At 54.8% G+C, this 23,504-nt stretch overlaps 1 protein-coding gene across 15 annotated transcripts in view; it reads right to left on the bottom strand.

The window, feature by feature from the left end:
• Positions 1–23,504, bottom strand: part of CACNA2D2 (calcium voltage-gated channel auxiliary subunit alpha2delta 2) — a 136,920-nt gene that overhangs the window by 44,330 nt on the left and 69,086 nt on the right. The window lies entirely within an intron of this gene.

The following is a 23,504-nucleotide window of genomic DNA, read 5'->3' as shown; positions in this document are numbered from 1 at the left end:
GGCTTGGACTCTGGTGCTTATAACTGGGTGTCTCAGGAAGGAAGCCCTCATGGCCCAGGGGCTGGGTGGGGTGCTCACCCACTCCAGAAGGTGGGACTTAGTTTACTTCCCTGATCAGTGGCCACAGTGCCCCATGGGGCAGAGCCAGAAACCCCATGTGTGACATGGATGACTGATGCTCACCCCTCTCTGAACCTTGATTACCTTGTCTCTAAAATGGGGTTTATAATGGTCCTGACCACATGAGGCTGTGTGAGGATGAAGGCAGACAATAAGAGGAGAATGTTGAGCATCTAGGACCCACTCAAAAGGTCACATAAAACCTGTGGGAGAGAAGTGTGGGTAGATCAAGCTGGGAGGGCTTCCTGGAAGAGGGAACAGCAGGCCAAACTTGAAGGACAAGGCCAGACAGAGAGAAGGAAGGGGATTCCAAGTGGAAGCCTCAGCAGTACAAAGCTATGGAGGTGGGAACAAGTGGGCTTCTCTGTGGGGAGAGGAGGGCAGTCATGGCCAAATCAGCTGATGCAGGCTTTTGCTCTCCTGAGCCTCCTTCCATCCAAGAGTGTCTGTGGTCGTAGTGTGGCCAAGCCTCTTCCACAGGACACCGTGATTTACACCTTGCTTCACACACGTTCCCTCTAAGCCTCATGAAGCCCAATCATCATTCCCATTTCACCGACAAGGACACCAAGGCTGAGAGATGAAGTCGAACCAAGAGGAAGTGGGGGCTCCCTCTCAGAGGTCACCCAAAAGAGTGGAAATTGGAGCCAGATCGTCCCACTCTGCTGGGTGTGGATGCCTGAGACTCCATCCCATCCCTGCCCACCAGCTTTGGTGGCAGCAGCATGGGCACAACCTGGGACACAAAGCTGGGCACTGGTTGGTCTGGGGGCAATGCTGGGGGCCTGGGCAGAGGTGACAGGCAGACAAAGGCCTGGAGGCGTAGGGTGGGGTGGGCACAGCCTGGCAGCCAGGTGGAAACATCCAGGGTAAAAGCTGCTCTGAATACTGGCTGCATCCCGCTGCTCCAATCAGCCTCGACACTTGGTTATTACGAGGAGTAAAGGCGGCCGAAGGGACAGCTGGAGCCTTGGCGACAACATTTAAGGCGTTTGTCAGAGCTGTGGGACACGGGCTGCCAGGCGCTAATGGCTTCTGCTCGCTGCTGCCAAGTGAGAGGAGGGCGGGCAGGCGGAGGCGGCCTCGCTCCTGCCTGGGCCCAGTGCCCACCCCATGCTGTGCGGCTGCTCCACGACAGGTAGGGCCCACCTGGGCCTTACAGATGCCTAGCAACGGCCACAGAGCCATGGCACCAGCTGGGGAGGCTGGGGCAGCGGCTGTGCAGCACGTGCCTGCCTATTTGGGGCATTTCTGCCACCCCAACCTCCATTCAGGCTGCAGCCCCTCTCCCCTGGGACAAGGGTCTGGGAGTCTGTTCTCTACTATCTCCCAGGAGAGGGACCCCTGAATCCCAGCTGGCTAAGCCCCTGGGAATTCCATCTCAGCCCTTTGGGTTAGACTTTGTATGGGAGGGACCCTCTAGTGATGGACCCACAGTGGACTCGGGTCAATTCTGACTAGGTGATTTTAGCTCTCTGGCCTCAGTTTTCCTCCCTGTGAAATGGGAAAATGGCACAATCTGCCATCACTGCATCAATGAGAAAATAGAAGAACGCTGAGGTGCTGGCCACATGGAATCCGGTGGCACTTGGGCTTAATAGGAAAGGCCAGGAAGAGAGTCAGACGTCAGGGAAGGATCAGGAGTTTTCTGGGGGAGGAGAAACCCATGGCCAGGTGATTAGGCGGGGCTTTGAGTAAAAAGTGTTTCTGAAATATATACAGTTGATGAGGGATTCCTGCACCCAGAAATGCATTTGTAGGACTTTTTGTCACACGAACTGGTTGTCACAGGCCACACCACTGCATGCTCACTGCACCCCAGCACTGTTCATGAATCCTAGAGCAGCCCCTACAAAGCAGATCCCATTCCTAACCCATTTTTCAGATGAGGAAATTGAGGCTCATAGGTGGTTACTCAGTTTGTCTGCAGTCACAGTTCTCTGAGGGCAGGGTGTGGGGTTGTCCCTGGGGCTGTGTAACTAAACTTCCCTTCCCCACTCACTGATTCACTCATGAGACATCACAAGCTCCCTCTGAGGAGGAAGCAGGCCTTAGGCTGGCTGTGGATCAGAGAGCATGGAATGGGGGAACGCTGTGGGGCAGGGTGATGATTCAGGGGGCAGAAGGAGACCCCGGTGGGCCTGAGCTCAGCCTCAGCTTTACTGCATGACCTTACACTTGTCATCCTGGGTAGCCTTGGTGTTCTTGCCCCTTTCCCAGAGCACAGGCTGAGCAGAGGAAACAGGAGGGGTGCCCAAAGGAGGTGGGGAGTTGTGTGTCCTGCCCAAGGTCACCCAGTGAGCTCTGGACCCCAAGGGCCCTCTTCTACCTGTGGTCAGCCTCTGGCACGGCTGCCAGGCACAGCCTGTGACCCTCATGGCATCAGGGCTAGGGCACTGCTGTGGGTCTGTGTTCATCAGTGTTGAACCTAGTGACCCTTTGGGAGCAACTGTACTTGGCTCTGTCTAGATCTGAGACTGCTGCCTGAGCTAAGGGCCTGGAGGAGCAGACTCTGAGTCCTGGGCCAGCTGGATTGGCCCCAGCCATCTTTCCATGGCCATCAGGGCAGAACCTCCGTGCACCATCCTCATCCCACTTCATAGGTGGCAACACCAAAGCTCAGCAAGAGGGGGGACTCCCCTAGGGTGGGGGTGAACAGTGAGGCTGAGTGTAGAACTTGCTTACCACCCTTGGGTCTGCTTCCCTTCCTGAATCCCCAGAGCCAGGCACTCTCTGGGGTAGGGAGGGTCTTTGTGCCCTAGTACCAGCCCAGCCTCTACTCACCAAGGTGTTCAAGGCCTCCAGACCACCTGATTCCCAGCCCCCTGCTCTGCCTGGCCCAGGCCTCTGGCCCGTCCCTGGGGTTGGGTCTTGGCCATGGGGGCTTTCCCTCCCCAGTACTTTGGAGCCTGATGCAGTTCCCCTGCCTCCAGAGCCCCCTAGAACTCCCCCACAGGAGAAGGGGGCAAGTGGGACTCCTGTGACTGGGGACTCTTGGGCCTCCGCTAAGAGAGGTCTGCCAAGCAGGAGGACCACAGGAGTCTCCAGCTTTAGTAAGAGGTGGGAGATAAGGCCTCTTCCATCCGACTTTGTGATCAACAGCTTTGCAATCCTGGGGGTGGAGCACTTGGAAATAGTGAAGGAGATGTGTATTTGCACTTGAACGTTAACACATGAGTTCATGCATGAGAGTCCTCGAACACAAGTGCAGACAAGAAATCCCATGTATGTGAATACCTCTGCACATGTGCGTGGGAACACGTGTGTATATTCATGCATGTACGTAAACATATGTTCAGGTCCATTTGCACATGGTAGGTGGAGTCTCATCTTCATGTCCTGAACTCACCTTCTAAGGCATAGGGTGGGCAGGGCTGCTTCCTGCCATGGCTGGGTGTGAGGTAGCTCACTGGGCCCCACAGGCCCTACCGCCTGCCACACATGCCTGGCCAAACGGGCCCTTCTGGCTACCACCTGCTCATTCACGCCTAGTGGTCCACTCCTCAAATGTGCCCTCACTTTGTCCATTGGTTTACCTTCCTCCCACGCCTCACTCCACCTGCGATCACTTCGCCTTCTGTTATCTTACCTCAACACCACAGTATGGAATAAATGAAAAGGAGAACCCCAGGGCCCCTCTTCTTTCTTCTTTCAACAAATATGCTCACGGCCTGTGCTGGTGCCGGAGACACAGGATGAATGAGACTCAGCCTTGTTCTTGTGGAGTTCACAGTGGAGGGACGGGCTTCCACTTGTCTCCATGCTCACCCCCAACCCTGCAGTCACAGTACAGCCAATACCAGGTTAGGCATATACTCGGAGCAAGGAAATCCTGTGCACCAGTCCCAAACCAGGTCCCAAACCTGCCAAATGTCTTCGTAATTACAGTTATCACTTACGGTCTACAGTCTGCTTGTGACCAACACAACCATGGTGGGTGAGGCTAGTGCTACTGGTTCATTTTTCAGAAGAAGGAGTCTCATAACAATGTGTCTGAGCACTCCACAGCCAAAGAGCTGGCAAGAGGAGGGACCAGGACCCAAACCTAGGTCTGTTCAGCTGCTGAGCCCAGGCTTCCAGCACTGAAGCCTGTATTGGCCACACCTGTGTGATCAGTGGTCCCAGCACTGTCAGCAGCTCCTGCCTGTGGTCCCTGGCAAAGAACAGATGAGGATCTGAAGCCTGGGGAGGAGAGACATGCTCGGGACTGGAGCCCAAGTGCCAGCCCCTGGCCCCAGTAAAGGGGGGAGGAGCTGAGGGGCACATCATGAAGTGTCCCCTAAACACCATTCCATGGGAAGCAAGACTTGGCTTCTGTGGGGAGGTGATCTAAAGTCTCATCTCCTGTGGTTAGAACACAAAGCACTGGGTTTCCCTTTTCCTTTGGCTACCAGGAGGCTCAGGGTCAACCTGGAGGCCCTACCAGACCAAGCACTTGGTCTTGAGGTTGCTTGCCTTGGCTCCTTTATCTCATATTCTATGTTTTATACCCTGTGCTTTTGTGAAGAGCTGCTCAATACTTTGCCGAATGAATTGGGAAATAAACGAAATTAAATTGTGCTCCCCACCCCACTCATTCTCTTCTTTTCCAGCAAGCAGCTTGACTCATGTGAAGGAAAACCATTTGGGATTAGGAGGCCTCAGTGCTCTTTGGGGTGCCACACTCTCCCCAGCTTCAGTTTCCCCTTCCTGGACCCCTGTCTTTGCCTTCCCCACCCCCAAGCTGGGGAGTCAGTGTCTCTGTGAGGCCAGACCAGCTGAGGGTGGGCGGCAGGGCCCTGCTCTGAGCCACTGCCCTGCCAACGGGCAGGCCGGCATCTGGCAGGCACAGTCATCTCCCTGGAAAATGAGATGCTTCTTATTGAGATAACGAATCGCTCAATTTAGATCCAAATTAACCTCCCCCAATTACCCCATTTTCTACCACATTTCACCAGATCAAAATCCCCTTCTGCCCGCAGACTGGGCCTGCCCCTCCTCACTCCCAAAGCCACGGCCCCGCCACACTCAGCTGCCCCGGAAGGGCTGGTAGTTGCGCAGTGTTTCTATGGCCGTGTTCTTCTTCTCTTCTTTTCTTTTTTTGGGGGAAGGGTGTGTAGGGTGAGGTGGGGGGGGGGAATGGGAAGCTTGATGCAGCTGCCACTCTGAGGAGTAGGAATTTTTATTTTATTTTTTTAGCTCATTCTTTGAAATAAGGATGCAATATGAGATCAATTTTTGATGACAGTGAAGTAAAAGGAGAAAATAGTAGCAATTTACTCTTCTGAACATGCCCTATTTAATGGAAGGATGTCATGGTGTTTTATCCAGGGAAGAGAGAGGGCCTGGTTCCCAGGGACACATGGTCAATCAGAGATGCCTCATAGGATCTCAGTCTAGGGGTGGCTGTGCACCCTCCCCGCCATTAAGTGGCTGCCAGGGTCCAGGACTTGGGATGGGGAGAGACTGAGGCCACAGGGCTTTATTCCATCTTCTCAGGCCCAGATGCTGTGGCCGTTTCTCCTGACCTAGCACCAGGGTGGACCCTCCCTGCCCTGTGCTCTGCTGGTCTTGGTTTGCATCTCAATTCTAGAGCCTCTAGAGCTGGGACACCAGGGAATCCCTTGTGAATTAGGGTTATAAAATCCTGCCTAGCTGCTGCTGCCGCCTTTGTGTTAAACCTGGGGAATTGAGCTTCGGTTAGCCTGGAACTGGGAGGGTGGAGAATGGGGGCAGAGGCCAAGAGGGAGAAGGGGTGGGGCATCCAAGGATGGGGAGAATAATGTGTTGGGTCCTGGGGGCAGTCAGGGCATCTAGCCTCTTGTCTTGGGGCTCTGGAAGGAGTGGTGGGTAAGGAAGGGGGCAGAGGTAGAGGGGGTGGTTCTTAGAGGAGACTAAAGGAGGAGTTGTTTCTCCCAGTGTCAGAGATGAACTGGAGTCAGACACAGGCTGTGTGGAGTCAGGAGGCCTTCAGACCCAGTCCTATAGGAATCTTGGGTCCCCTGCTGGCTGTCAGGGGGAACTGGCCCTGCTCCCCTGCTCCATGATGCCCCAGGTGTGAGGTTAAGATCCCTCGGCTGGATGGACTGGGAGGCCAGGGATCTGGGTGCCAGGGTCACATCTCCAGAGACCAGGAAACCCACCCCCACAGTCCACTCACCACTGAGCCCGGTGAAATCGGGGCTCCCCCACAATGGCTGAATGGCACCCTGGCCAGCCTTAGCCCACCCCTCCTGAGGTCTAGTCCCCTCTGGCCATCTGTCTTCCAAGGCCTCCCTCACCTTGCTGTGCAGGGACCAGGGACAGAAATGAATTCGAGCCATAGCTCAAAGGCCTGAGCAACTCAGCCACAGACATCTGATTCGTAGATAGATGCAGTCATGCCAGGCGGCTCACGACCCACAAGCACAGCACACTGACATGCCAAACCCCAACACGACCACAGAGCCCACCATTGTGAAGATACCCAGCCACATGCCTGCATAAGCATGGCCTCTGCCCAGGTGGGGTCCTTACAATCAACGACTTTGGCTTCACACAGTGAGAAGAGCACCGGCCTCTCTGGAATATTTCCCCAACGACCACCCAGGACCCCGTACACACAAGCAATCCCAGACCCCCAAAGTGACCTTACAGAGTCCTCACTGTGAGGCCAAAGCAGTGCTGGCAAGAACAGACCCCTGCTGCCTCCTCCAGGGAACTCCACGAAGCAGAAACCAAGGGACAGGGCAGGCCCTGCCCACAAATGTCTGCAGATCTCAGGAGGGGAGTGGGGAGTGGGGAGTGGGGAGAGGGTAGGCTGGGCCTAGCATTCCAGTGTTGCCAGATGCCACCCAAAGCCTCACCCGCCACCTCCCTCCCCACCTCGCCACCTCCTTCTCTACCTCAGTGTGGCCCGGCCTCCGAAATAATTAGCAATTCTGCTCGACAAAACGCTGGCCCGATGGGATAATAAACTCCAACATCTGTCAGAAGAGTGAGATCCTATGGAATTGCCAAGAGAAACATTTTTCTCCTCATCCAATTCACATTTAAATTGAAAACAACCCCTCCAAGTCTGCGCCAGGCTGGCGGCGTGGGGCTCCGGGAGCCCACAAGCTGTTCCCGGGCCTGCAAAGAGGCTCGGACGAGTGGCGATCACTCACTCAAATTAACAAATCATTTTATTTAGAAATGAAGAGAATTTGTAAGTGATGGATGGCTTGAGAACGCTGAGGTGGAGGGGAAGCCAGCCATCAGCCCTGCTGCTGTGCCGACAGGCAGCCCTATGTCACCCCTGCCCAGGCAGAAAGGACCCGGAGAGCTTCAGTCATGGGAGCCAGCTCTCCCCATCTTCACCACCAGCAGTGTAGGAGGCAGGTCAGGAACCACAATGCCATTCTGTGGTGGCTAACTGAGGCTCAGTGAAATGCCCAAGGTCCCCATTTGTTCCTACCAGCCTGAGAAGGACACAGGCCACACTGGCTCTGCCCTCAAAGCAGCCTCCTGGGCCTGCAGTTCCACCTCAGGGCTGCAGGAGGTGCCGCACAGAGAGGACTGAGTTCTGTGTGAGTCCAGGGTTGGGTCTGGCTATGGACAATCTCTGCTGTATCCAACAAAACTATACTCTTGAAAAGAAACCCTGGAGACTTGAGTTCTGGGCCTAGGGCCTCTGATTCACTGTCTATAAAATGAAGGATATAGACAAGAACTGCCAAAGGCCTTCCCAGCCAAGAGGGCCTCTGAAGACTGGGTATCAAATACTGATAAATGAAAAAAAAATGCTGACAAATAAGCCCCAGTCCTGACTAGACCCCTCCCTGGGTTCCCACGATGCCCATACATCTTCCATCATACCCCTCCTCAGGACTCCTTCAGTGCCTGTGTATCCCTACCAGGTCCCCTCTTCCTGGCTCCCCCTGTGCCTGTGTGCCCTCATCAAGGACTTCACTGCTCTGTCCTATAATTTCCCAGTAGACCGTGCTTTTTCTGAGGCAGGGATAGTGCTGTTTTTTTTTTCCATCCCAGTGGCCCTAGTGCCAAGCTCTTGGTAACTAGTTGATGAATAAACAAAAGAATGAATGAATGTCTAGCTGCACCGACATGCGAAGGCATGACAGGGGCTCGACAATGTCTGGTTATCAAGACGCTCTCTCACCTCCATGCTTTTGCACATGACATTCCCTCTGCCTGGACAATTGTTTCCTGCCTCTTACTGCACAGCTCAGTTGCACTGTGTGCTGGGCCTCTTCCTGCTTAGCTTCTCACAGCCCCTCTCATCGTGGGGTAGGCACCATGCTGGTTGACAAGGCTGGCCATCCTAGACCAGGTTCTCTTGAGGTCACAGTGGGGCCTGACTCTTCCTGTGTACCCTCTCAGGCCAGGGCTGGGTCTTGGGGGGCGGGGAGGGGGTGCTGAGGGCATGGCCTACCTCTGAGAGCTTCCCAGATAGGAATGTCAGGGAGCTGCTAAAACAAACCCAGAAATGCCCCTGGAGGGTAGAGGGGAGAGTGGAGGGGGAAGACAGGAGGCAGGGCCAGAGGGACAGATGGGAGAGGAGAGAGTCCCAGGAAGGCACAGGATGGGGAGACAGAGTACTGGGGCTGGAAATAGAGGCCTGGCTGAGACCTTAATTTCTCCTGCAGGCCGGCCGCTTTTGTGCATGAAGCCCAAGGAAAGGTTTCTCCTTCCCAAACTGTTATGACTGTGAGCTCAGAGGCTCCACTGTGAGGAGGCCCTGGATACACCTGCTGATTCAGTGTTCCCCACCATGGGGTGCAGGGAGGGCAGAGCAGACAGGAACGGGGGTGCTCTGCAAACCCTAACCCTCTGTCATGGACCCTGCAGGCACTGCAGGGGAGTGTAGAAGAGACCTCCGCACATGCAGTGGGGCCACGTCAGACTTAGATGGGATCTTGGGAGACTTGGGTTCAAGCTGGAGCTGGTGAGTGGTCTTGGACAAGTCCCTTTTCCTTTCTGTGCCTCAATTCCCCAGTCTGTGAAATAGAGATATTCACCCCGGGCCTGCCCGCCTCCAGCTGCAGGGGTGCTGGGACTGGAGAGGTGGATGAGACGGCTGTGATAGGGCTGTGCACCAGGATAGCCAAGGGCTTTCCAGGCAGGAATGTGTAAATGCGTGTGTGTCTACCCAGTCCACAGAGAGACAGACACATTCAGGCATGGACTGAGATGCACACTTATTCATGAATTACCTGCGTGTGTGTGCGCATCTCTATCTGCAGGCAGTCACGTGGGGGCCTGGGCCTTGGGTGTGTTCTTGTGGTTGTAGACTGGGAGATGGGACACGAGCAAATGGTTTTATACACACACGTTTGTGGGTGCCTGAAGCATGGCCACATGAGTGCCTATGAAATGGGCCATGTTGGTGCAGCAGGACTTTGAGGTGGCAGAGCTCTCCCCTCCCTTCCTACCCCCAGCTTTTCAGACTCTGGCAGCACCCACCACAGACATCTCACTCCCCACCCCCTCAACATGTGCAGGCTCTGCCATGGAGGGTCCTGGCCTGCCCCTTAACCACACATATGGGCCTGCATATCCATCCAGCACCATCTCTGGCATGTACATGGGGCAATTCCATCCAGACACAACCCTCTATGAGCAGACCCACACTCCACTTGTTTTTGGTCTCGAGCAGGTCCCTCCATCATTGCTGTTACCTCTAAAGGGTACTTGGAGCTGTCTTGCAGACATTAGCAGCTGCTCAGGGTGGCCTAGGGCTGAGCAACCCAGGAATACCCAGAACTGCCGGCTGTGCCCACCCTGTGCATCTCACCACCTGCTCAGAGGCTCCGCTCAGCCCCTAGAGAGAATCAGAACCCCTACCCTAGGAGCTGGGCCCTGGTGCCCCCCTGGGGTCCCCTGCCTGCTCCTGTGTGACCTGGGATCATGAAACAGGAAGAGGTGGGCCTCCAGTTTTTTGCCTCCAGGTTTACACTTGAGGATGGGAGTTGGGGTGCTGACACATGCTCCTGGCCTCCCCATTACATATCCTCACATTACTTGTCTACCCTCTGCCTCCCATCTGGGCCACAGGTCCCAGAGGGCAGGATCAGGGTTGCCTTTGTCACTACAGAGTCCCCAGCAACCAGCACAGAGCCTAGTACACATGTGTAGCTGGGGAATAAATGGATAAATGGAGCCTGGCATGAGAGGGTTCAGGGAGCACCAAGATGTGCTGCAGTGGGAGGAAGTGCCCTGTGCCCCCCATCCCTATCTACATCAGCTTTGGGTCCCAGTAATTTCCTCGTTGGAGGAGCAAGGCAGGAGATAGTGCTGTGAGAGGCAGGACAGTGCTTTTGCTCTTATTAGCCAGAAGAGGCTGTACCGCCCTCTCCCACCCCCATGAGGGATACCCCCACTCTTACCATCCCCAGAGCCACAGAGCATCTGTAGGGGGTGTGGGTGCTGGGCTAGGCCATGACATAGGTACCAGCACACAGTAGGTGCTCAACATATGCTGTAAATGAATAATACCCCTGCCTTACTCAAGAGGCTGCCAGGGTTTCCAATGTCTGGGGTCTAAATCCCTGTGCCTGGCAGAAGACCGAAACAGACATTTCTCCAATGAAGAGATACAGATGGCCAACAGGAATACGAAAAGATGCTCAATATAGTTAATTATCAGAGAAATGTAAATCAAAACTACAATGAGGTATCACCTCACACCAGTCAGAATGGCTATCATTAAAAAGTCCACAAATGATAAATGCTGGAGAGAGTGTGGGGAAAAGGGAACCCTCCTACAGTATTGGTGGGAATACACTTTGGTGCAGCCACTATGGAAAACAGTATGGAGATTCCTTAAAAACTAAAAATAGACTTACCATATGATCCAGCAATCCCATTCTGGGGCAAATATCCGGAGGGAACTCTAATTCAAAAAGATACATGCACCCCCAATGTTCATGGCAGCACTGTTTACAATAGCCAAGTCATGGAAATATCCATTGACAGTTGATTGGATTGAGAAGTTGTGATACACACACACACACACACACACACACACACAAACACACAGGAATATTACTCAGCTATAAAAAGAGTGAAGTATGCCATCTGCAGCAACATGGATGGACCTAGACATTATCATACTAAGTGAAGTAAGTCAGACAGCGAAAGACAAATATCATATGATATCACTTATATGTGAAATCTAAAAAAAAATGACACAAATGAACTGATTTACAAAACAAAAACAGACTCACAGATATAGGAAACAAACTTATGGGTGCCAAAGGGGAAAGGGGAGGTAGGGATAAATTAGGAGTTTGGGATTAGCAGATACAAACTACTATATGCAGAATAGATAAACAAAGTCCTACTGTATAGCACAGGGAACTAAACTCAGTATCTTGTAATAACTTATAATGAAAAAGAATATGAAAAGGAATATATATATTTATAACTGAATCACTATGCTGTACACCAGAAATTAACACAAAATTGTAAATCAACTGCACTTCAATTAAAATAAATAAATAAATGAGTCCCCATGCCTGGTGTTTGAGGCCGCTCATGGCCACTTCTACATTCTTGGCCCTATGCTGCCCCCACTTCCAACCAGTCCCTGCCCAGAAACCCTTCCCGCCTTTGTTAATGCTGTGTCCCTATCTGGCCTGTCTACCCCTCCTCCCAGCCAATTCTCCAAATACTGCATGGCCCCACCGACATTCATGGGGATGTCTCCCTGAGTGTTCCTGGGGCCAGTCAGGGTGGCCTCTGGGTCTGTGAAGCAGGACACAAGGTGGGTGTCAGGAGGGGAGCTAAGGGCAGCCTAGGAGGCAAGTGTCCTAGCCCCTTAGGGCCAATGCCTCCATCACAGCCCCTTCTCTGGGGCATCCTGATGTCTTCACAAGGGCCAGTGGCATCCCCCACCACTGCTGCAGGCTAGAGTGGGAGAATGAGTTGAGAGGGTGCAGGGTGAGCCCTTGTGGAGGCACAGGCCCTGCTAGTGGTGTCCTGGCTCCTCACCTAGTCTTGGGTCTGGCTGGAGTCTTGAGTCCCTTAGTCTCTGGGGGGTAGGAGGGGTCCTGACCTCTAGGGATGAGAGAGGTACAATCTGTGGTGGAGGCATCTCAGGATGGATCATGAAGATGTGCTTGGATGAGCCTGTGAGTTTGCAGGAGGCTTCCTGAGCTGGGCCTGGAGGTCCTAGGATGGAGGTCCTTAGCCTGCAAAGGAGTAGGGAGGTGACAGGGACATGGGGATGTGGTGACTCAGTCCCTGTCTCCTGGGCCAGGGAAGACTTAGGGACAAGGAAGTCTAAGTTGAAGTTCTCTAGAGGTGGAACCAAGGAAAGGGGTTAGGCTGTGGTCTGACACAAGGAAGAACTTCCGGACATTTAGCCGGCTCCAACTCCGAAACAGGAACTTGAAGACACGGTGGCATCTCCCTCCAGAATCAGGGACAGGCTAATAGGCCACTGCCTTGGGGAGGGGGACACAGGCCAGCCTGTCTCCAACTCCATAATTGGAGGAGGTGTTCTGATTCTCTGACGTCAAGGATCTCTGTCCCCAGGATCCCCGGGGCCGAGACCTCATGAACCAGTACCTGACCTTGTGCCCCTGAGATGAACTGGGAATTTGACATGTGAAGCATCTGTGACCCAGATGGTGACCGTGAAGTGCACGACACAAGCTGGGGCTGCATCTTACCTGATGAACCACCCAGTGGGACACTTCCCCAACCTATGGCCAATGGGCTCAGGAGTGGCCAATGGGCTCCCAAGGCGGCTGGAGCTAACAGCACTCTCACAGGAAAGCAGGGGCACCTCTTGCTCAGTGAAAGTGGGCATGAGCTGCAGTCGTCTTGAGTGGTTATGTGGGACGTGGTGGGAGTGCATGCAGGGCCCCTGGGAGCTGGCGCCATTCCTCAAATCTGGCCGCAGCACCCAGGGTTGGAGCCCTCAGAAATGCCTCCCTTGGCAGAGCCAGGAAGCCAGGGAGGGTGACACAGGGCAGGGAGTGGCCAGTAGCCTTCTCCGGGCCAGGCCCTTGGTTCCCCTGGGTCCCCCATGGAGATCCAGGAAGCCTTGACCTCCACTCCTTCCCTGCGACCCCCCTTTCCCCCATCTCTCCTTCTAAGAGGAAAATCACAGGGAAGCAAACCTTGGAGGAAGAAAGAATGTTTTTAATTAAAAGTTAAAGAGAATTCACATCCCGAGGGAGGTGAAGCAAGACAAGGCAGGGATACAGTGGGAGCAGTGGCGGGAGGACGCGGGAAAGTAGGCCACGCCAGCTGAGGGCCTAAGCCCAATCCTTCCAGCCGCCCAGGGTCCACTGTGGCAGCAGGTTCTGAGCCACTGAAAGCTCTCTGTGCAGATGAAGCCTCGGCAGTCTCTGGTTTTCCATCTGGGGAAATGGGTAGGGGAGGTGGGGCAGGGGGCTCAGCAGCCTCTCTGCCTGGCCCCACTTCTGGGAGCAGGGAGGGTGGCTATTCTACTCCCAGGCACCACGAGGCCTGGTGCCCCCTGGCTGGAGCTGTCATGCTGGGTCAGGGCCAAGGCCTGGGACACATGTGATCCACTGGGGGGCTCCACAGGTGCCTGGTCCACAGTCCACTGTTCCAAAAGCCCCCACCTCACAGCTGGATCAGATCTGGTTGGGGTGGGTGGGTGGGAGGGTGTAGGGGCTTGGGGCAACCCACCCTCTGTGGGACCTTGTCCAATGGATGGGAGTGGATAGACAGGTAATAATAAAATATCATTGGGATTTTTATTAACCAAGTATTTGCTGCATACCCGGGGCTCAGTCCACTCATGCACCGTCACATGTACCAAGCAGAGGCCAGCCGGCATCCTTCCCCCTCGTCCCTGCCTACTCACCCCCAGCCTGCCTGCCATACACATGCCCACCACGGGCAAAGCCACGAGGAGCTCATTAGTCTGAGCCCAGCTTGGGCCTGAAAAGTCCCTTGGTGTGAGCAGGTGTGCACAGGTACTCCTGGGGCAGGGCCTGATCAGGCCTGCACCATCCCTTCTTCTTGACACTGGAAGGGCTCTGACACTCTCAGATCCTGCCCACTCACCACCTATTCACCAGACCCTGGGTCTGGGATGTGTGTCGAGGGGGCTCGTGTATGTATGGTGCACACGGGGGGCCCTTTGTGCAGTGGGTGGGCCAGAGCTGACCTGTGAGGTGGCTCCATGCCCAGAAATCTTCCCCTACCCTGTCCACTTCTGCCCTTTCCCAGGAGAAGGAAAAAGCGAGGCAAAAATATGACAGATGTAATATTTTGCGAAATGAGCTAATTACACGGCAATCACCCAGGGAGATGAGATTAGTAGAAGAATATTTGATAAAATGAGGCCTAGGTATGAACACAGGTGGTGGGGAAAGGTCTGTGTCATCACTGGGAGATTATGGAGCCAGCGCTTCTGCCTGGGCCATGGGGAGTTGGGGCACTAGCCCCCTTACTCAGGCCACAGTCCCACAACTTGGTCTCGGGCCATGTGGGAGTTGTGACCTCCAGGAAAGGAGTAGGCACTTGCATGCGTATGAGGACACACACGCTCACATTCGTGGATTGCCTCCCATTTCCTCAGTACTACTTCTCTGTGCTTCCAGGTAACTGGGACATTTTCCCACGAAATCCCAAAGTGCAATCCAGTGATGCAGATGTTCCCTGTGGCCCAAACTCTCCCCTTGTAACAGTGATAACCCCATGGCATGCGTATGTCTATGAGCAGGCCAAGTCTCAGCTCAGATGATCCTCTCCCTTTCGGCAATCCCGCGGGGTCGACTCTTATCACCCCATTTTATAGATAAGGAAATTGAGACTCAGAAGGGAAATCACCAGCAAAGGCCATGTGGTGGATGTATTAGCACTTCAGCTGAGACCTCACCTGGCACTTCTGCCTCTTGATCCAGCTGCCTGGTCCATGCCCTGGTGGCCTCTGTCTCCTGGGTGAATCACCCTCAAAGGCTTATTTCTGGAAAACATACTAATGAAGTGGGTGGGGGTCTCACTCAGAAGTAAATAGAATTTAAAGGTCCAGTACTGACTGGGCCCCCAAATGGTGGAACAGCCTTGGTTGAAGGGCAGGGATCCAGGAACTCTCCAGGCTCAGGGCAAGTCACTCTCCTTCTCCAGACCTCTGTTCCCCTGTCTGTCTCTGACAGCCACCACTCAGTACCAGCCACCAGCCAAAGGCTGCCCATCTCTGCCCTCCCCAGGGCTGTGGCTCTGCCATCTGCCCACATCTGCACAGCTTACACATGGATGTCAGCTTGCCTGGTTCAGGTCCCTCTAGTTCTCTCCTGAGTTCTATCTCCTGCCTGCACCCTATCTTGCTGCCTGTCCATCCATCTGTCTGCCTACCTGACAGCTCTGGCCACCTCTCTGATGCTGCTGGATCTGATGACTGGGAACACAGGGGAGGAGAGGGCTGGCGCTGGGGCCAGGGAGGTCAAAGGGATTCTGCACAGAGGGGTGGGGAAGCCTCAAACTTAGCTTTCAAAGGCTTTAAGGCCAACTCTGCCAGGAAGTCCTCCTGAGACAAGGGGAGACTGTGCAGACCCTTCTTGAGTCCTGTTCCCTATCTGGGGCTGCCCTTGTTGTTTCCAGACACCTGCCTAGCCGAGGCCTGGCAGTCCCGTGGGTTAATGGGTGGGGCACGGGAACTGCCCACTCACCCACCCACCCCAACTGCCCAGGGAGGGGCTGGACCCCAGGCACCCAGGCAGCTGGCGGATGGGGTCTCACACCCTTGGCTATTTTGATAGCTAGGCTCCAGCTGGTGTTGACACAGCAAACATGCTGCAACTCCTATTCGCCGAGGCACAGAGTGGGCAAACACAGGAAGGCTGGAACAAAGGGCCTGGCAACCGTGACCAGCCTCTCAAACAAGGGCCCAAGGCCTATGCCAGGAAGCAGGAAGTATCAATCAGCCTGTACAGTAAGACCCACAGAGCCGGGAGCTGGGGACGGGCCCTCGATGAGGCATCCAGAAAGGGGAGGGCTGGCATGAGGTCCTATACCCTAGGGTTGGCCCACATGTGGAGCACAGGTCAGAGCTGTCTGTAGGGCCCATCCCACATAACCCCATGACCATCCCTTGCTGAACTGGTGTCATCAAGGCCTGGGCATAAACTCTGATGACAGGTCTGTGAGGCTATGCTTGCTGTTCCCACTGTACAGGTAGGAAAACTGAGGCCCAGAGAATGTGAGAGTTGTCAAGGGCTCAAGTGCAGAGTGGGGGCTGCAGCACAGCAATGGGTGAGGCCCCTAATTCTTGGCCACCTTCTTGCTCTGGAGCTGGTCCCATGGCTTATGTGCTATCTTGCATCTTTCTGAGGGGACCCCTTGGCCAGAGGTTCTTTTGAGGGTAGTGCCAGGTCAGGCCTCTGCAGGTTGAGGTCTCAGCTAGACTTCAAGGAACGGTGGCAGCACTGGGCACAGCCCATTCCTGTCTCTGCCTCAAGCCCCTGCTTCATGGTGCATCTACGCACACGCCCCGCAGAGCCAGGCCAGCGGGGAGGCCCTTCACCACCACGTGCAGGCAGATGCCTGAACACGCAGACACACATGCAGTCTCTCTACCTCTGGCCTTCGTACTTTGCTGTGCTTTCTGCCTTGGACCCTCTTCCTCCCTTACTCTCCTCTGCCTGGCTGGGTCTCCAGTAACCCTCCCTTCCCCTCAAGGCCCCCTAGGCCTGGTCAATATCCACGAGCTTAACACCCTGGCTCCACACTTTGTGGCATGGGTCACATCACTGTCACCTTGAGCAGACAGTATTCTGGGAGGGGGTCCACAGGTACCAGGTATACTGTCCCTGTACCTGATAACCTAGTATGGTGCATTGTATACAGCAGGTGCTCAGTGCTCAGTAAAGACAGGCTAAAGGAAGCAAAGGACACCTGAGGCCCCTGGAACCCCATGACATGACGAGCCAGGGTCATCATGCCTGGGGTCACCATGGCACCCAGGGCTGGTCCAGTCTTCAGGTGTGGGCTTGGAGAAGACAGCTGATGGACCCATGAGGGGCCTGGGGGCCTTCCCACCACCCTAGCATCCCCCATCCTGGGGATGAGTCCACAGTACTGTGCCCTCCCCACCTGCACCCCCACGGCGCACTTCCCCCTCAAGAGTGCACTGCCACAGCAGAGGCACTGCTTGCTGTGTATTTTAAGCCACAGAAAATGGGCTGAGAGAGGTGACTGGCTGCTCCCAGCGCTGCCTGCCCTGCGAAGGGGCCATGCTTGTAGATACGCAGCTACCACCCCAGAACTTAGGCGGAGGCCCTGCCCCTGCCTTTGTCACCTCTCCATCCACTCTTCCTCCAGTGGAAGCAGTTATGCACAGGCTCCCCTCCCAGACTCAGCTGGAGTCACTTCTGCTCACTTTCACTGCTAGGCCAGAGCTCGGTGCCTTCCTTCTCCCCTTTCTCCACCTTTGGAAATTTCCCCCACCTTCCAAGGCTTAGCTCAAATGCCATCTCCACTAGGCTGTCTTCTAAGACCTGCCCTCCCATATCAGCTGTTCTGCACACTGGGACCCAGTAGCTTATTGTCTGTCTCCTTGAAATCTGGGATCCTGGAGGGCAGGGAGCAGCTGGGCCACTAGCTTGCCCTGCCTTAGATGCACCCTCCCCTCCCCAAGCCCTTGTACACGAGGATTTCAGAACAAAGGGCCAGACGCTATTAAAACTCAATTAAATATCTCACTTCTCTGATCCTGAATTAGACTGGTCTGTCCCTGTGGCACCTGCAGGCCCTTTTACTCTGCCTCCTAGCATCTGCCCCCCATTGCCAGCTAGGACCGCCCCCAGGGAGAGGGGCAGAAGCAGGAGAGGATCCTCCCTCAGTGCAGGTCTTCTCTGGGGAGTGGAGCCCAGTGAATTGTCCTTGGTCCCAGGGTTCATTTTCTTTGTTTGGCCAAACCCACCCCCCATGCCCTAGATTCCCCTCCTGTGGTGGGCAGGGTGCAGGTGTATTAAAGAGGGAACTCATGACAGTGGCACCCAGCCTGCAAATGTTGCCCGCTCCAACCTAGCCGCCTACCAGCTGTTCCTCAGGGTCCCCAGTTGAAGTTCTGCCCCTAGGCCCATGCATATACTCTGCCCTCTGCCTGGCGGACCCTCACCTTTTCCCTTCCCAACCCTGGGCTCCCTCTGTGCCTCAACCAGCACGGCTCTGCTTCTTCCCAAACCCCAGGGAGCTCTGGGAGGAGTGGGCACACAGGCTCAGGAGCCAGGGGATCAGGGAGAATTGTGACCCTGTCTCAAGTCGGCTACTGGCTGGGCTGGTATCATCTCTGAGCCTCTGTTTCCTCATCTGTAAAATGGGAACTCTGCCCCAGAGTGAGCAGAGAATGACACCACACCTAGGGCCAGGTTGGGGCAGTGGAGGTTTGCTGAATGACTGAGTGAACAAGTGAACAACAGGGAGACTGAAAGATGCTCCCAGGGGATGCACCTGGCATCATGATTGGAGGGCCATTGTGCAGGAGAGGCTCAGACACCCACTCCTGGGGCAAGAGCTGGGTCTGGGATGCTTCAGCCAAGGGTCCCACAGGAGGTGGGCACTGTTGGGGGTAAGCAGGATGCTGAACTTCCTAGCCTGATACATGGGTGCAGCCAGCTCTCCCCTCTGACCTTCAGCCATAGGGCAGAACTGAGTGGTAGGGTGGTGGGTGTAAGGCTGATTCACTAGGCTCCGTGGGCCTCAGGAAAATCACACCCCAGGCCCCTAGAACCTTCCTTTGGCTAGTGGATGTGAGGAATGACCACGGCTCTTCTGACTCCCGAGGCCCCTGCACCTTGGAGGAGGCGCCAGGAGAGGGCCCTGCTCCACAGAGGCAATCCCAGGGACCAGGAAAGCCCAGCCCCAAACCCACAGCCCGGCCCCTCTTGAGGCCTGACAGGCTGAGCCAGGCCCTCATCTGATCCCCACTAGCTGGGGCAGGTGTGTGAGGAGGAGGGAATGACATTTCTCCCCCTCCAAACCCCTAAACCAGGATTTCTCGGCCACTCCCCAGCCACGCCCACTCTCACTGTCTCCCTCTTCATTCCCCAGGAGGCCAGCTCCCTGCCCTGCCAGTTCAGCCTGGGGGCCTTTGAGGGGTCTCTGGGTTCTCAGCCACCTGGTGGGGATGCAGGGAGGGGAGGCCTTCCCACACGCACATTGCTGAGAGTAACGTCTTTGCTCAAGGCTCACGCTGACCGTCAGGACCCTTAGGTGTTTGGTAAGTGGACATCAGTTCGCTGTCTCTCCTGTACCCAGGCAGGCCACCTCCCCCTCTGAACTCCGTTCCTGAGTCATCGCTCTCAGGTGGAGGTGCCCAAGGGCTCCCACACCATTGGCACTCAGCAGATGCCCATTCACTAATTCAATGCTCCCTCCTCTCCTGGGGGCCACAGTTGGCTCCTCTGGGTGGCAGTGGCGCCTTGCCAGGAAGCAGCAGCGCTGTCTGGGTGAGGGGAGAAGAATCAGCTGTAAACGCTGCAATCAGGGAGAAAAGGCTGCTCAGGCCCTTGGCGCCCACGCGTGCGCCTAATTGGCTCCACGTGTCTGTGCCTGCTTTCAAGAGCGGGAAAGTGGAAGGGTCAAGATCTCTTAATGTTCATAATGGAGGGGAGGCAGAAGCCACCGCCAGCTCCACATAAACACCTTTTAATTGCCCAGAGAAGGGTGGGCAGAGGCAGCCAATACTACAGAATTCCCTGCCTGCCTGTCCAGCATTACTGTGCATTTTAGAGCTTCCCTGGTCTGGAGTCAGACCCCAGAGGCTGACTTCCAGCCAGAACCTGGAACCACAGCCCTGGCATCTGTTCTACAAATGTTCATAAGGCTCCTTTCCTGGGCCAGGCCTTGGCAGTAGTTGATGCCCTTGTCTTCCCAGGTGATGGCCTTGTCTTCCCAGAGCCAATCCAACCCCTATCAATGAATGCATTGTGGACCCAGTTCTGAACTGGCCTCCAGCTGCTCCAATGACAAACTTATCCCCCAAATCCTTGGTGACTCTTCCAGGCAGCCTGGAGATTGCTATTACTCCACCTAAAACTGAAAGGATCTTCCTCCTGTTGGGGCTGCTCCATTCCATCTGCACCTCTCCGAGGTCCCCAGTGTTCCCCTGCTTGTGGGGCTTCTATTCACTATGGCTGTATCTCTGTGTCCCATGAGACCAGTGGTTCTCAAACAAAGGGAGTGTTGCCCCCAGGGGACATCTGGCACTATTTGGAAATGTTTGTTGGTTTTTATAATTGGGGGAGTGGTGTACTACTGGCATCTTGTAGGTAGAGGGCAAGGATGTTGCTTAATATCCTACAAAGCACAGAGCCTCCACGACAAAGAATTATCTTGCTCAAAGTGTCAATAATGCTAACACAGAGAAACTCTGCATTAGATAAAGCCTGAGAAAGCAAGCAGAGGGTAGGTGAGAACTAGGAAGAACCACAGCCCCTGGCCCCTTGGCTCCCTCCCTGGCTCATTCCTCCTGCTCCTTTGAACACCCAGCCCAGAGCCCAGTTCCTGAATAGACCCTGCCACACTGCCAACAATGCATCAGTTTAATTGGGTTAAGTGGCCATTAGTGGCAAAAGCAGGGTGGTTGTGTGCAAAAGGGTTTTTAATTTTACTCTTTAAATGATGCTCACTCCCCAGAGAGGCCGTTGATGGTGGGAATGCTGCCCAGTAGAGCCCCCAGAACCAGGACCACAGCTGCACCCCCTGTCCTATCCTCCTGGATGTCATGAAGGTGGGCTGGGAGAGGTGCTTAGTGTCTTGTCTCCATTGCCTGGGAAGATGCTGTGGGGTAAAGACTTACCCAAGTTCACTAGGTCATCCCAGAGCAAGCCCTAGTCACAGCAGATCCATCTCTTCCCTTGGCCATGCCCACTGTGGACAGCAAATGCCATGTGGTAGCACAGAGGAGGGCAGTATTGGGGGGCAGTTTCTGGGATCTGGACCCCAAGTTCTTGCTGTGGGACCTGGGGCCAGTGATGTGACCTCTCTGGGGCTCAGTTTCCTCATATGTAAAATGTGGACAAGAGGAGTAACCCTTGACTTGTAGGGAAGGTTTGAAGGGGTCTGGAGTGTTCTGGCTCACCTTAGGCTGGGCACTTGGCAGGCACTAAGAAAGAGGCCAGTCATTGTGGGAAGGAATTATTTCTATTTTAGGGGATTCGTCCTGAGCTCTGAATCTACCCTGAATCATCTGTGGAACATTGAAAAATACTGAAGCCCAGCCCCACCCCTATAGAATCTGCTGTACTTGGTCTGGGTGGGGTCTGGACATCACGATTTAAAAGTTCCTCAGGTGACTCCAGTGCACCAATAGGGTTAAAACACCGTCTGAAGGCAAAGGTACAAAGGCGTGGCATCTGGAAGGGTCTTGGCCCCAGGACTGAGGAGGACCTGAGGTGGAGCACGGGGAACATGGGAGTGGTGGGGAGGGCAGAGCTCAGTGGCTGACATCTCTAATTCCTGGATCTCCAGCCAAGCCTCGCCACTGCCTCTGGTTTATCTGAGGTTGGAGGTGAAGGGCGTCCCTGAGGCAGGCTTCTAGCTGCCACACTGATGTCCCTTAAGAATCTGCTCTGGTCTGTCTGCTCTGGCCCTGGGCTTCTCATTCCTCAGGAACCAAGCACATTGAGCCACACCACCCCTGACCTTGTCCCCAGGAGGCTGGAATGTCTGCACTAGCGTCACTCCTTACCTCCTCCTCCCATGGCCTCTCCTGGGAGCCACACAGCAGGGGTGCCGGGCATGGTGCTGAAGGTGGCACAGGCTTCAGGGACATTGTTTGCACTGTAACCTCTATAAATGATGGCTCCTGGAGCTGTGAAACGAGAAGTACTGGGCAGGGCCAGTCTCCTCTCCCTTTTTTACAGATGGAGAAACTAAGGCCTGGGATGGGGTGAGACTGAGAGCTCCATGAGGACAGGAATGGGGCTTTTCCCTGCCGCACTCCCAGCACCGGCCTGGCACACAGAAGGCCCTTTAGTGATGCTGATGCATAGATGGAGGGAGGAATGGAACCATGAAGAGATGACCTTTCTGAGAAAGGGGCTCTGAGAGAGGCCCCAGCTGGGAGGACAGGAGATTCCTGATTTGGGTCCAGCTCTGCCTCCAACCTCCAATGTGCCATAAGAAGTTAGGCGCCTCCCTATCCCTCCTTACCCCTCCTGGGACTCAAGACCCTAACATGGCAAGCCCTGGCTCAGAGGACCCATCCACCTGGATAGCAGAAGTTCCTAGAAGGTCCCCTCCATGTCTCCAAAGCTGAGGTCCCAGCAGGTTTCCTGGACTCGGGGATGCTGGTTGCCTGTGTTGCAAAGTCCCTGACCTGGCCTGCTCTGCCTGACTCTTGGCCTCGTAAACCACTCTGTGCAGCTTCGAGAAACTCGTTACAAACATCTGATTGTCCCTGATTAGCTGAGACAATGAATTTCCGTCCAACATTGCTCGGTTGCTGCCTTGCAAGCCCCACATTAAAATTCCAGACCAGAGTGAGGGGATTTACATTGGATTACTGGATGGGGTCCAGGGAGAGAGGGACAATGGAGTGGGGGGGGGGGTCTGGACACCCAACATTCCTCCCTCCATATGCACTCAGGCTGCAAACAAATGTGGGAAAGGAGAAAAGGGCCAGACCTCGATTAAAAGCAAATTTAAAACAAAACTAAGACCAAAGCTCATCTGGAACAATTAGGACCAAGGCAGGACAAGGTCGGTCCACTCCTTCCTCTGGGGATATGGACAGGAGCATCCTGTGGGCCTGGGGCCAGGGGTGCTGCAGCAGAGGGAGTTCACTGGCTATGAGAGGGCGGGGCTACACACACACCTCTGGACTAATGTGGGCAGTGAGGGGCCTTCCTTAGGGTCAGAGTGACCTGGATTCAAATCCTGGGTCTGCCACATCCTGGCCTGATGCATAGCAGGTCTGAATCTCAGTGTCCCCCTTCCTCAGGGGGCTATGGTGAGAATGATGTGTGACAGACTCAGCACATGCCGAGTACCCAATCAGTGAGTGCCTTTTCTCATCATTCTTCCCTTAAGAATCATTTGTATTTAGTGCCAACTGTGTACCAGGCCGTGTGTACCTGGGCTACAGATGCAGTGGAAAGGAGACAGACATCTGCCTGCCTTATAGGCCAAAGTCCGACATGTGGGATGTTGGGAGAGGGTTGGAATCAGGACCCCAGGCCTTGGGGTCCTCTGCCCCTCAAGTTGTCAGGGTTGCCTGTTCCTCCAAGAGGCAGGAAAGGAGCTTGGGGAGCAACTCCAGCCCTGGATGGGCAGGGGCTGGGCCTTCGGCTCCACATGTGGAGGGCAGGTCAGACATTTGTCACTGCCACCACTTAGCACCCCTGCCGAGGCAGTTGGTCCTAAAGCCAGGGTAGATGGGAGGTCTAAAGGCATGAAGGGTGCCCCTTCCCAAATCTATCAGATGGTTTCAGCACAAG

The sequence above is a fragment of the Camelus bactrianus genome, chromosome 17 (assembly GCF_048773025.1).
Source record: "Camelus bactrianus isolate YW-2024 breed Bactrian camel chromosome 17, ASM4877302v1, whole genome shotgun sequence".
Lineage (NCBI taxonomy): Eukaryota > Metazoa > Chordata > Mammalia > Artiodactyla > Camelidae > Camelus > Camelus bactrianus.
This window is presented reverse-complemented; position numbering and strand designations above follow the sequence as displayed.